Source organism: Pinus tabuliformis, chromosome 2_1, assembly GCF_031772625.1.
Source record: "Pinus tabuliformis cultivar Carrire ecotype Pingquan chromosome 2_1, CPIR1, whole genome shotgun sequence".
In the NCBI taxonomy this organism is placed as follows: Eukaryota; Viridiplantae; Streptophyta; class Pinopsida; order Pinales; family Pinaceae; genus Pinus; species Pinus tabuliformis.
The window spans coordinates 720680545-720693099 of NC_142299.1; the positions used below are offsets into that span (position 1 = coordinate 720680545).

The following is a 12555-nucleotide window of genomic DNA, read 5'->3' on the forward strand; positions in this document are numbered from 1 at the left end:
TGCAGAGCCTAATGGTGAGGATATCACTACCTTGTGCTCGATGACGTCTCTCATTAACCTGCTCCGCTGCCGTTCTTGGCGCGACAACAACATGGCTCCGGACGGGTAATTGGCAGTCTACGTCGGCGTGGGCCGCAGCAGGTTCGTGATAAAGACGGAATCTGTTAATAACCCTCTCCTCCGGATGCTGTTAGAGGACGCCGAGAAGAAATACGGTTTCAAATTCGCGGGCCCTCTCTCTGCCATCCGAGGTCTCTGTCCTTCGCAAGATTCTGGAGATCTTAAATACAGATTGTGCCGGTGAGGATTCTATCAACGGGAACGATGTCCCCTTGGTCTTCCGTGAGGCAGAGCTGAGGACATTCTGCGCAAATTGTTAGTGTGTTGAATATAATTTTATGTTATGTTCAGTCCGTCGGTCAATCGGCCTGTCCATGACGATAGCTATGAGGTGCAGTCACGCTTTTTTTCTTGATTTGCATTATATTGCTGCTTTGTTTGTCACTATATATGCGTAGAGACAGTAGCAGGAACTTTGCGAGTAATTTGTCTTGAAAATTTTAAGAAGATCAAGTTTATGTATAGCCTGGATCTGTTTTGGAGCAGAAACTCTTCATGTAGTTTGTGTTGGGAAACTTGATAAGAAGAAGAAGCTTATGTATAGCATTAGACTGTTTTCATACACCCAAACTCTTACTATGTTCATTATTTCAATCTGCTTGTGATTTGTTTTCGAAATATAAGTTCCTGTGTTTGTTTGTTAAGTATCTGGTTTATTTAGTTTACGGTCCTTTTATTTGATTATCTACGCATTATTTGTACATTTCATTGAAAATATTTTCGTTATGTGTAGATTTGTTTATTTTCCAATATGTAATTATCAATAATTACAACATATTTTTAACACTGCCTCCATCAGATGCATAGAAATATACATAATCTTGTGTGATCATTTTTCCTCCCTACTGGAACAAGGTATTAATAGGTAAAATAGTCTCGTGTCACCATTTATCCTCCATTACTAGAAAGGTATTAATGGAGCAATGTATTAGTAGGAAAAATAACGTGATTAGCTAGTATCTTATCTACTTCCATTCATTTCGTTGCTACAAGTGTGGGATTTATAGATTTACCATTACCTTACAGTAATGCATCCCCGTTGATATGCATCAATGCAAATAGACGTATAACCACATAAATACATCTTTAAATTTATTGAATAAATCAAAGAATTTTTGTTTTTCTTTTTATATTTTGTAAGTCAATATTCACCAGCATGGTTTCATAAGGATTTCTCTTTGAATCCTACTTTGATCCCTTTTTTTTTACTACTTATATTAGTAGGAGAAAAGGAATGCTCGAAAATACTTAGCCCTTTAGTATATCAATTATTTTTTATTAAGATGGTTTTCTTTTTATTCAAAGGATTGGTTTGTACACTACAATATATAGGGGTTTTAGGACAATATTTGAGATCATTTTTGGGTAAATTATCTTAACTTGATACAATAAAAAACTTCTGTGTCTTTAAGGCAGTGTCTCAAATTATTGTTTTAAATAATTATCTCTATAAAACAATATATAACATAAACATTATTGTCTCTTAGGAGACAATTTCATTACATATTGTCTTTAATCCTAGCTATTGCCTTTATCACTTTTGTCTCTTTAGAGACTATAAAATAATGAATCCAAAAAAATATCTCATTGTTGAAATAAGTCAATATAAAAAGTATTTAATTAAAAATAAACTCCAATTGTTGAACAATATATGTTAGGGCACAACAGAATCGAACCACCAACCTCTAGTGTATAAGGCGATTTCTCTTCCATTGAGCTAGAACCCTTTAAAAAATTATGTGAGGAGTTACATGATGAGGGAAAATTTTAAGGATGGAAGTTTATTTTAAAGTTTAGAAACTTTGACGAATAATGTTAGTCCTTAATATGAAAATTGTAAAATGTCTAATGTTTTTTTATAAATATTTAGATTTCTAATTACTTTATATTAGTCTCTATAAAATTTTGGGGAGTTCAAGGTAAAATACTTGTACATTGTAAAATTTGGGCCAATTCTTTTTAGAAAAAATGGAAATTGGTGAATTTATTTTGTAAAAAACATGGAAAATTAGCCCAACTGTGAATATTAACCCCAAAAATTTTCCTTGTGCACGACAGACTTTGAAATTGCATATAATTTAAATTTCTAATACATAATCAAGGTAAATGGCCTCTCTACTATTGATTTTTTCAGCCAAAACATTTATAAGGAAACAACATAGAATAAGACAATGAAAACTCTTCAAACAAATTGTAGTGTTATAGATAAATAAGCATTTGAAATAAATTTATATCGAACCCAAATATAAAACAATGTATGTAACAACTAGATAACGAGGACATAAAATTTCTCTCTATTGACACAGTAAATTAAGCAGAAAAGAATTGCATTGCAACCTATTCTAAAATTCATTTTTATGTATTTCTCTTACCTTGATAATTGGCTTCATCAGTGCCATTAGGAGGCCATGCTGCCCATATTAGAGAACCAAGGGCCAGAATATATGGCTTCGAAATATCAATGCCATGAAAGTTGAAATCTGGCCCTCTAGAAGAATAAAATGCTACCTGAGGAGTTGTACCTTGATATATAGGCTTCAACTAATTTCCAATGGAAGCCTTAGTTCCAAATCTTGTGATTTGACCTTATGGATCCCTTATTGTTGATCTATTATAGTAATCTACAAGAACCTTTAACCAAAAACAAAGAAACACTCAGAAATATATCTAAAAAACATTAATGATTTCTTTAGAAGGATCAACTATCTTACCTTAAGAGGATATTTCCTTCAATCAAAAGAAAATTGCAAGGAAATATTTGAAATATTTTCTAGGGACTCTAGATTACCATTAACATGTCACAATTCAACTCAAAAATGTTGATATTGTAAATTATACTTATGTTTGATCTACTTATTTGATAACAATCCTGGAATTCCCACTGGAACTAAATCAAATTTAGCTCATGTAGACAATGCATTGATAACCAAGAAGAACACAGTTGCACCTAAACTCTTTTCAGTTTCTAACAGGCATCTTACAGATGCAACACCATATGCAAAGTTGTATGAATATCCACAAACTAGAATGTTACCCTGAATCATAGTCTTGTTAAAATCTTTAGGGAGCTTTAGGGTTTTGGAAGTTAGATGGACATAATATCACATAAGAAGAATTTAGCATTACATCATTTCCTGCAATGGGAGAAAAATACTAAACTCTATGTGTCAGGGTTGCACATATTATCTATTTTCACATGTCACAAATTGACTACAACAATTAGTGGATGTTATTCCCAACAACATCACAACAAGTTTTCAAGGAAAAAATATGCAAGAAATTACATTTCGAAGTAAAGAATGTAGAAACATATAAATCAAGAAAAATTTTCATTTGAGCAATGGAAAGGAAATTTTTTTGTTTAATTTTAAAGAGAAGGAAAATAAATCTAATTTCTCAATGACGAGAAGTTACATGAAATCCCTATCTCTCGAAGAGATTTTTCATTTCCTAGAAAAAAAATATATTTTTGTAGTTACAATCATCTACACCAACCGCTAAAGATTTAATCCATGGACTAAAAAATACAGTTGTTTTGGTACATGGACCACCATTTCCTCTGGCTTGTGCTACAACAACTCATGCTTTGACAACAAAAAGAAGGGAAACATCAAAAGATTGAGAAATTTTGCACTTTGACTAGTTGAAGGTGGATTATTTAGTCCAATGGAAAGGCTCCAAATTTTTGCACCATCTTCAACAACCTACAAACAAACCATGGTAATATTTTACATCCCTGTCAATATTTTGTCCATTTGCTCCAAATTTAGCACATCTCTTTCTTGACGCTCAACACCACTACCATATAGTTTATGCATCTTAAATTCAATGAAGTACTAGTAAGAAGCATCAAACCTGATCAACAATAAACACCACGTCTGCAACAAAACCTCCAAAGTTGCATATACAAGGCCTTATAAACAACAGTACTGCATGATGGAAAGGAAAATATAATATAACAATGAAATCAACCAAAATAACAATGAAACCACATTATTTAAGTCAAATATCCATAGTTTAATTGGCTAACAGTGAAGTTCAAATGAGAAAGCTTAACAATTTAGCTGGTTTTTTTGCGAGGCCTCACCGATCACGAGGAGTCATGCCGCTTTCCTTCCTAAATTTATATCCATGCATCCTCACTAACACTCCAAAATTCCTTGTTGTTGCAGTAGTTATATGACTGATTATCTAGAAGAAAACCAAACTAAATAACTCATGACACATTAAAACTAGAAATCCATCTTCAAGCCTTCAATGTAAAAAATTATTTGTATTCTAATTCCATTATAAATGGATTTTTTCCTATTTTTAAAGGGAGTTTTACATAATCAATAAATTATAATATTTCAAAATAATGCACAAAAAATTTGACCATAGTAGCAATTATTAAATAATGCCCATATACTACCAAATACTACAACTTACTTTCTATGTAAGATATACAAAATCATAAGCAGGGTTAAATGATCCTATTGCAATCGTAGAAGCCATAAAATACTCAACACCAATACTATTCCCATTTCAAAAATTTCGACTAGTATCAAGGTCAACCTCGCATTTTCCTATGTAGCGAAGAACATGTCCATAATGTGGAGAATTGTGAACTACAAAGCTTGGATGCTGAGGGTAGATCCCTGTGCCAATAATTCCAATCACAATCCCTTCTCTTATCTCTTCCAATCTTCCACTTGACAACACTCCAGACGGAAGGCCTAAAAACTTTGCAGTATGAGTTGTCAACATTTTAACTAACTAGTCCTTTTGGACATTTTTTACTCCTATAGTTTTCCTCAGTTTTTCTTCCTACAAACAAAACAATGAACTTCTCTGTCAAGAGAAGTAAGAATGACATAATTGAAAACAAATCCTATAAAAGATTTTGCTTTTCCATGGAATAGACTAAAACATGTTTAACCATTGAGACAATGCTGAAAGGACATAAACAAAATACCTTATACCTGTTCTAGAGACATTTGCATAGAAAACAAATTGAGAGTATTGTGGTAGCTGTAAAGTTTCTTATAGCTACCACGCTCAATATGATCCTCTAAAAGCATGTCATGCTACCTCTCCAAGTGTTGAGAATATAATTTAACAACTTCTCCGTGTGCAAAAATGAATAAACCGTGGCTCAGACATATCACTAAGCCATATGAACATGGCACTAAAAAGCTTGAGCATAGAGATAAAAGATTAATCCTTAGACTAAAGTCTTTGGTAAATTTCTCTTCACATCAATTGTATGTATTAAGAATCAAAGGAAATTTGAAAGTATATTTTTCTCAGCCCAAACCCTTCCAATAAAATACGCTCAACTCTCGAGTGCACAATTATTTCAGTAAGTATGTTACTTCTAGTTATTTATACTAAGGTGCAACATATACCCAATAGAATTGAACAACAAATCTTGTTGTAGAATTTCGTTGCCCAATAACATGCACCTATACTTGAACTCTGATATTTGCTAGCTTGAATAAAATATCTTCTTCTTAGGATTCATCCATTAAGACCACAAAGGCCTATTAGACAAATAAAAGTAACAATTGTGATTTTATCAGTGATTCCCTCAACTATAGGATTTATTTTCTTCGAACTCAACTTAGATTGCTTCGAATATTCATCATATTTACAAAAGGTAGACATATTAGTAACATGCAAATACTCTTCTGATCGGACTCCCGCTCGTGTTTTTATTTAAAACTATTGGCTTACGAATAACCGCGGGAGACGAAACATTCACTCTGGATCCTCATCGGTCGACATTTCCTTCAAGTGAATTGTTGTTCAATGTGTTGAATATACCACCTATTTGTATCCTCCATTTAACTTTGTTGCGGGAACTGTTTACTGATAATAGATCACCAATGTTCCTGAATTTCTGGCGTAATTCGCAAGTCAGATTGTTCATTGTTGAATTAGGAATTTTCAGTCAATGCAAGTTGGCTAATTCCTTGATACATTTTCAGCGAAACTATGGTGTGCAAAGCTATTACAGGAAGGAAACTATTTATGTAGGTTCTAACCATGTACAACAATTACATGAAAATGAATTCTTAAAACATAAAATATAAAATGGTCAGAACATAAAACAAACACACATAGATTTTCTACTAGATCTCAAAATGAGGACTATTATATTGATTTTTCATTATATTCCTTTCAATGTTACCATACATATATATACATGTTGGAACATTCATAAATGCCAATCCATTTAACCCTGGATTAGAACATAACCGTAGTTCCCTTGACCGAATCTACAAAATACCATAGGAAGAAAACCATCACACCAGAAACCATGTGCAAAACCCATGCACAAAACTATAGGTAGGTTCGCCCATCTATTATAGGATACAAAAAAATTTCCTGGGGCGCTGCTATGGACCCCGCACCCCTCTTTGACTCCCTTGTTGCACTCAACAAAACGAAAGAATATAACACATACCCAACAATTTACACAAAGCATAATATCCACATTTCTTTTAGTATACACATAAAAAAACTAGAAAGAAAAATCAAATTGGAAAACAATAGCCCCTACAAAGACCATTCATATTATAATGATTATGGGAAACACAAATTTATTTCATGTATGGTAGACATGAACATGATGAACACACTACAAACAAATTACCAAAGAATAAACATTTCAAGCTCTACCAAGTAACATACAACATTCTAAAATATTCCCTAACAAAAATGACGTGACATGTCATAAAAGACACAAAATACAAACTAAAGAGTAAACATTACAACATAATTTAAATATTCCTCCGTGCTCATACAAACAACATAAACATAAAAATCAATATAGTTGTTCTTCTATGACATTACCTCTATATTTACAAATGCTTTTTATTCCATACCTTTACCTGCATTGATTACTTTGAGAGCTTTGGGGGTAGGAGGGGCTTGAGTAGGTAGGGCACCTTTGGATTAGCTCATGAGTAGACATCGATGGATTTAGTGAGTAGGTAGGGCACCTTTGGATTAGCTTGGATCATGAGTAGACATCGATGGATTTAGTGGTCCTCGCTTTGATAATGAAATCAAGTGTTAAGAAAATTGATGTGGAAAACTAGTTAGGGTGGTTATGGTTGTTAATCTTGATGAGCACAAATTCTTTGTGCTTTTAAAATAGGTTAACCATAAAAGAAAGTTTGTGTCATTGAGGGTGAAAAAATGTCCAAGTTCCATGGTAGATAAACTCTCATAGAAGAGGTGTAGTTAACTCTATGGTCGACAGGAATTGCATTGAGAGGCTAGGGAAGTCCACTTAGATTGTGCAGACTAGTTGGAAAATATTTTTAGTCAAGAAATCACGAATCCAATGGGTGAAAAGTTAAAAACGTCAAGGTATTTTTACAGATCTAAGGGCTCTCAAACAAGATTTCTAGCACATGGGTTAAGTTAGTTAACCGAAATAGGAAAAATATTTTTCTTAGGATATGGATATGGATGTAATGACATTGTTCTCACCTATGACACCCATCAAATACAATTCCATCTGAATATCTCGAGGGGAACTCTCCATACATGACATCCAATGATGGGGCATGCCTTGAACGAATTGTGTAAACTATCTACCCAAAATTAATAAGTTCAATATTAGGAGGAAGGTCATTACTTTGTGATAGACATCTTGGATAAAATATAATATTTTGCAAAATCGAAGGTGGGTGTAGCAACCTTGTCATTGGGAATGACCTAGTAGCCATGATGTCAATCTCTTTATCATAATCAATAGTAGCATGCTCTTATACCATCTTTGTCTAAAGTCCTCCAACATCAAATGACACTTCTCTCGTCTCAAGAAAGCTAGATGTAGGTAATGAGGTAGCAATTTGATCATATCCAAGACCTTCTATTGACATTTTCACTACAGGGTTAATAAGAACAATGATGCATTTCCCATTGTCCCCAAGTCGTCCTTCAGTATATACTATTTGACTTGGCAATCGAGAACTAATTCTAGTGATGTCTTTTTCAAAGGTAGGTTAAATAGAAGCAACATTATCAACATTGACATGTGAGGTTGACAACTTAATAATAACATTCTTCTTCTAATCATTTCGAAAGTGACTGAATTCCAATTCAAAGTGCTACTTGCACTCGTGCATGTTTTGGAAGACCTCATCTTGCTCAATAAACTATTTTGACAAGGCACCATAATATTGATTTATTGTTTATTATATATCCAATAATCTATTGCTCTCTGCTCAAATATGGATTTCTTCTTAATGATGCAATTCCATTAAGGATTTCAAATAGAATACCTCCATAACTTGTTGATTATTTTGTTCCTCCAACTTACAAATTCAAGTTGTCAAATGAAGACTCAAGTTATGGAATCAAACAAGGACTCAACTTCTTAAAATAAGGACCGAGTCAAACATTTTCTGAGTTAAAAAAGGACTCAAATTATTTCTCCAAATAATCAAGGAGTTAAATCTTTTCCTGAAACTCGTCTGCAAGATTCTGGAAATACTTGCCCATGGTTGACTCTGAGTGGTCAATCTTACTACTTTTCTTAGTGAGAGTGCTTTGGAAGCAATTCTTAAGTGTAGTGTTTTATTTTTGCAAGATAGCAACAAAATAATGGTAACAAGGGACATCATTGTGAAGTTGCTCTTTTTCCTTCTTCTCACGAGTCTTGTGTAATATTTTACCCATATTGGAAAAATTGGTTAAAACACAATCTTACTTAATGGACTCAAAGAATATACATTCTAGAAACAAGGGAAGAGAAGGGTTGTAAGAATTTAACATTGACATTGATGAGTTTCTTCTTCACAATAGAAGCTCCTTCCCATGGAATACGATTATATTGTCCATATGAACATGTTACCAAAGCCAAGGACCACACCATGAAAAACACTATCAATGTATTTGGTTCTAATTTTGGTGAATTCACAAACACAAGATTTACATACACAATAACCCTATCTTTAGGGACATGTTTACATCTCAAAGAAACGATGTTTGTTTGCCAACTATGGTGACTTTTACACAATTTTTATTGTGAAAAATCGATCTTATAAAACTTCCCAACCTCATCACAATGAAAAATGGAAATCGATGAAATGAGAGACAATAATTTGAGAAATTAACTTATAACCAAAGCTGGAAGGACTAAAATAACACATTAGAATTCTTAATGTAAAAAGGTATCTGAAACAGAGGGATATTGTGTACTATGCATAACTCTTAGATTACTGCCACTTATAGATTCATTCTTAATAGGCGATCAACAAGTCCTAACAAATATCCACATCTTGACCTCTAACTTTCATATAGAGAAGAATATGAATTACCTCCACTATCAGTCGTGCCTAGTAAGGGTCCTGTGCCATAAACCAAAGAGGAAATTCGACAAATTGTTGCACCTCCAAGTGAGCCAGCGAACATATTATTTATCCACACAGTATGATTATCCTTGTGCAAACTCAATAATAATGTGCATGCGGGTCCATAACCATTACGATAATTTTTTATCAAACTTGTAAGGATCCTCTATAAAATTTTATCAAATCCACTAAGATCGTTTACAAAATTTATCAAATACCCTTGGATCATGTGTTGGGTTGAGTCAAAGTTAGGACCTTAGAGAAACATTACTATAAAAACCCATTAGTTACACCAAATCCCACAAGCATTAGTAAACTTCCAAACTCTTACCATTACCATGACTAGGGGGCTAGTCTCATGTTATCGAGGTGGTGGGTGTGGCTAGCCTCATATTCCCAGGGTCGTGTTTAGTCCACGGAAATGATTCAGAATGGGATGACTATGGAAATTAATCCAACACCCTACTCTAACTCTACTTGTCGAATTCAACTTGGGTCACTCTAATGTCATCTTGAGGTTTTCAGTTACACCAAAACCCGTAGGGTTACTAAACTTCCAAACCCTTACTATTACCTTGAGTGGGCACTTGGTATCATGTTCCCAAGCGGCACATTGTCCACCTAATTGATTTTCGGTGAGGTCAATGTGAGAATTACTCCAATACCCCTCTTAAATGCAATGCAACTTGAGGAATTTACCCTCGACCAAGGCTTTGATACAATGCAAAAGCATTATATAACTCACAAATTGCAAAAATAAATAAAAACCTCCACTATATAGCAATAAAGGAAGCAACTATCATTTAAAGATAACTATGACAACTACACTCTGGAAACTTACAACTCACTATAATTGACTCTTTGGAAACAAAAAAGCTTTAGAAAAAAATCAACTCTAACTATTATGAGAAAAGTGCTACCAATCCACATTTACCAACCATTCAAATTATTACCGGCCATTTAAATTATTAAATTATGTAATTGTGCTGGCATAAATTTATATAAATAAATAAATAAATAACTGTGACAATACATATCTTAATTAAAGTTTTAAGATATTGACATAAGTGCAAAGTCGCAAGAGTGGTTAGCTCTAGTTGACGAACAATATCCACTTGAGCAATGGCCAAAACGTGGTGAGATCTTGCAAGATTTGAAGATAACGTTGTAAGCCGCAGTGAATGATGGGATATGATCTTTCGGCAATAGACCGGTTCCCTCGAGTAATAAAACGTCACAATGTCTTGAATTGAATCGGAAGCGGAAATCCTAAGGGCGGCGGGCGGCGGGGGGTAGGCATTGTCCTATGGATTTTGGCATCTCCTTCGATTTTCAATTTAAAATCATTTCCAAGGCAATCAATTCAAATTTACCGTACTTCGAATCTTGCTATTTAAAATTGAAACATATGCAGGGATTTTGTCGTCATTATTTCAATGGCCCACGAGCGTTACATGTAGGCTTTAATAGAGTTGATTCTTCATATAGCAAAGCATTCTAATAACAATCATTCTGAATAATAATGTCTCGACCCATAGGGTTTTCTTAATATCTGATTCTGTCCGGAGTTGCGCTACAATTATCTGGTTCGAATTTCATGAGGGCACCGTGCTTAATATCGTGCAATTTATGTGATGAAATAATTGGTGGTATAGTTATGCGCAGGCTGCACATGTCGTTAGTATCCATATAAGGACGCCACGGACTAAGATGCAAGGCTACATGGCTTATGACGAACGTTGATCTCGGTCATACTTCAGACCCGGACTGCCTTTTACGCTTTTCTTATTGGTATCGAGCTTGTGATTTCAAATCTTATGGGGAGCAAAGAGAAAAGAAACAGACTACAGAGCCTAATCCTGAGAATATGGCGACGGCCTAATCTGGTGGTGCCGAGTACCAGATCGTTCACGACCTCGTGCTCGATGATGTCTCTCATTAACCCTCGCCGCCGCCGTTCTTGGCACGACAGCGACATGGCTCCCCAAGGGTATTTCACAGTCTGCGTCGGGCCGGCCCGCACCAGATTCGTGATAAAGACGGAATCTGTTAATCACCCTCTGTTCCGTATTCTGTTAGAGGACGCGGAGAAGGAATACGGTTTCGACTTCGCGGGTCCTCTCAGTCTGCCCTGCGAGGTCTTCGTCTTTCGCAGTATTCTGGAGACCTTGAATACAGATTGTGGCGGTGAGGATTCTCTTAACGGCAACGATGTCTGCTTCCGTGTGGCAGGGCTCTGCACATTCTGCGGTAAATGGTAGTGCGTTGATTATAATTTTGTGTAAAGTTCAAGTAGTTGGTCAAGCAGTCTGTCCATTAGGATCGCACGTGAGTCGCGACGTTTTTCTTGTTTTGCATTATATATGCGTAGGGACAGTAGTAGGAACTCTGAATGTCATTTGTCTGGTTAAAATTAAGAAGATCAAGTCTACGTATAGTCTGGATTTGTTTTGGAGCAGGGACTCTTCATGTTGTTTGTGTTGAGATACTTGATAAGAAGAAGGAAGGATGATGTATATTATCACTCTCTTTTATTACACCTACGTTCTTACTAAATCTGCCGTGTGGTTTGTTTTTGAAATATAAGGTCAGGCGTTTGTTTAGCATGCATTTATTATCTTTTTTATTTGATTATGTCTGAATTATTTTTATTTTGATTAAGTATACAGATTTGTTTATTTTAAATAAGATTTTAGCATTTTAATTTAATTATTATATAGATGATTTTTATCTAGTATTTTACCAGTAAATATTTATTTAATTCTGGATTTATTTAGTAAGTGTTTGGAAAGATCAAATCTCTAAAGATGCAAATCTATTTTTTATTGCAGAATTTTAGAAAAAAATTGCAACTGGGTAGATTTGATTCCACCCTTCTTGGTAGATCTAGAATTAGATGGATCTATGTTCATTTTGAGCAACGCTCTCTCTCCTTTTATATACACACATATTGTGTATATTGAATAATTTTGTTATTAATATTATTTCTGGTATGCATATATTTTATTATTTTCATTACTAATATTTTTTTAAATGTTATATATAGGATTACAAATATCATCCCTTGAATTAAAAAGCATTTATT

At 34.2% G+C, this 12555-nt stretch overlaps 1 pseudogene; it reads right to left on the reverse strand.

Moving 5' to 3' along the window:
- Positions 1-4551: 4551 nt before the first annotated feature.
- Positions 4552-11448, reverse strand: LOC149202624 (subtilisin-like protease SBT2.5; annotated as a pseudogene).
- Between the last annotated feature and the right edge of the window lie 1107 nt (positions 11449-12555).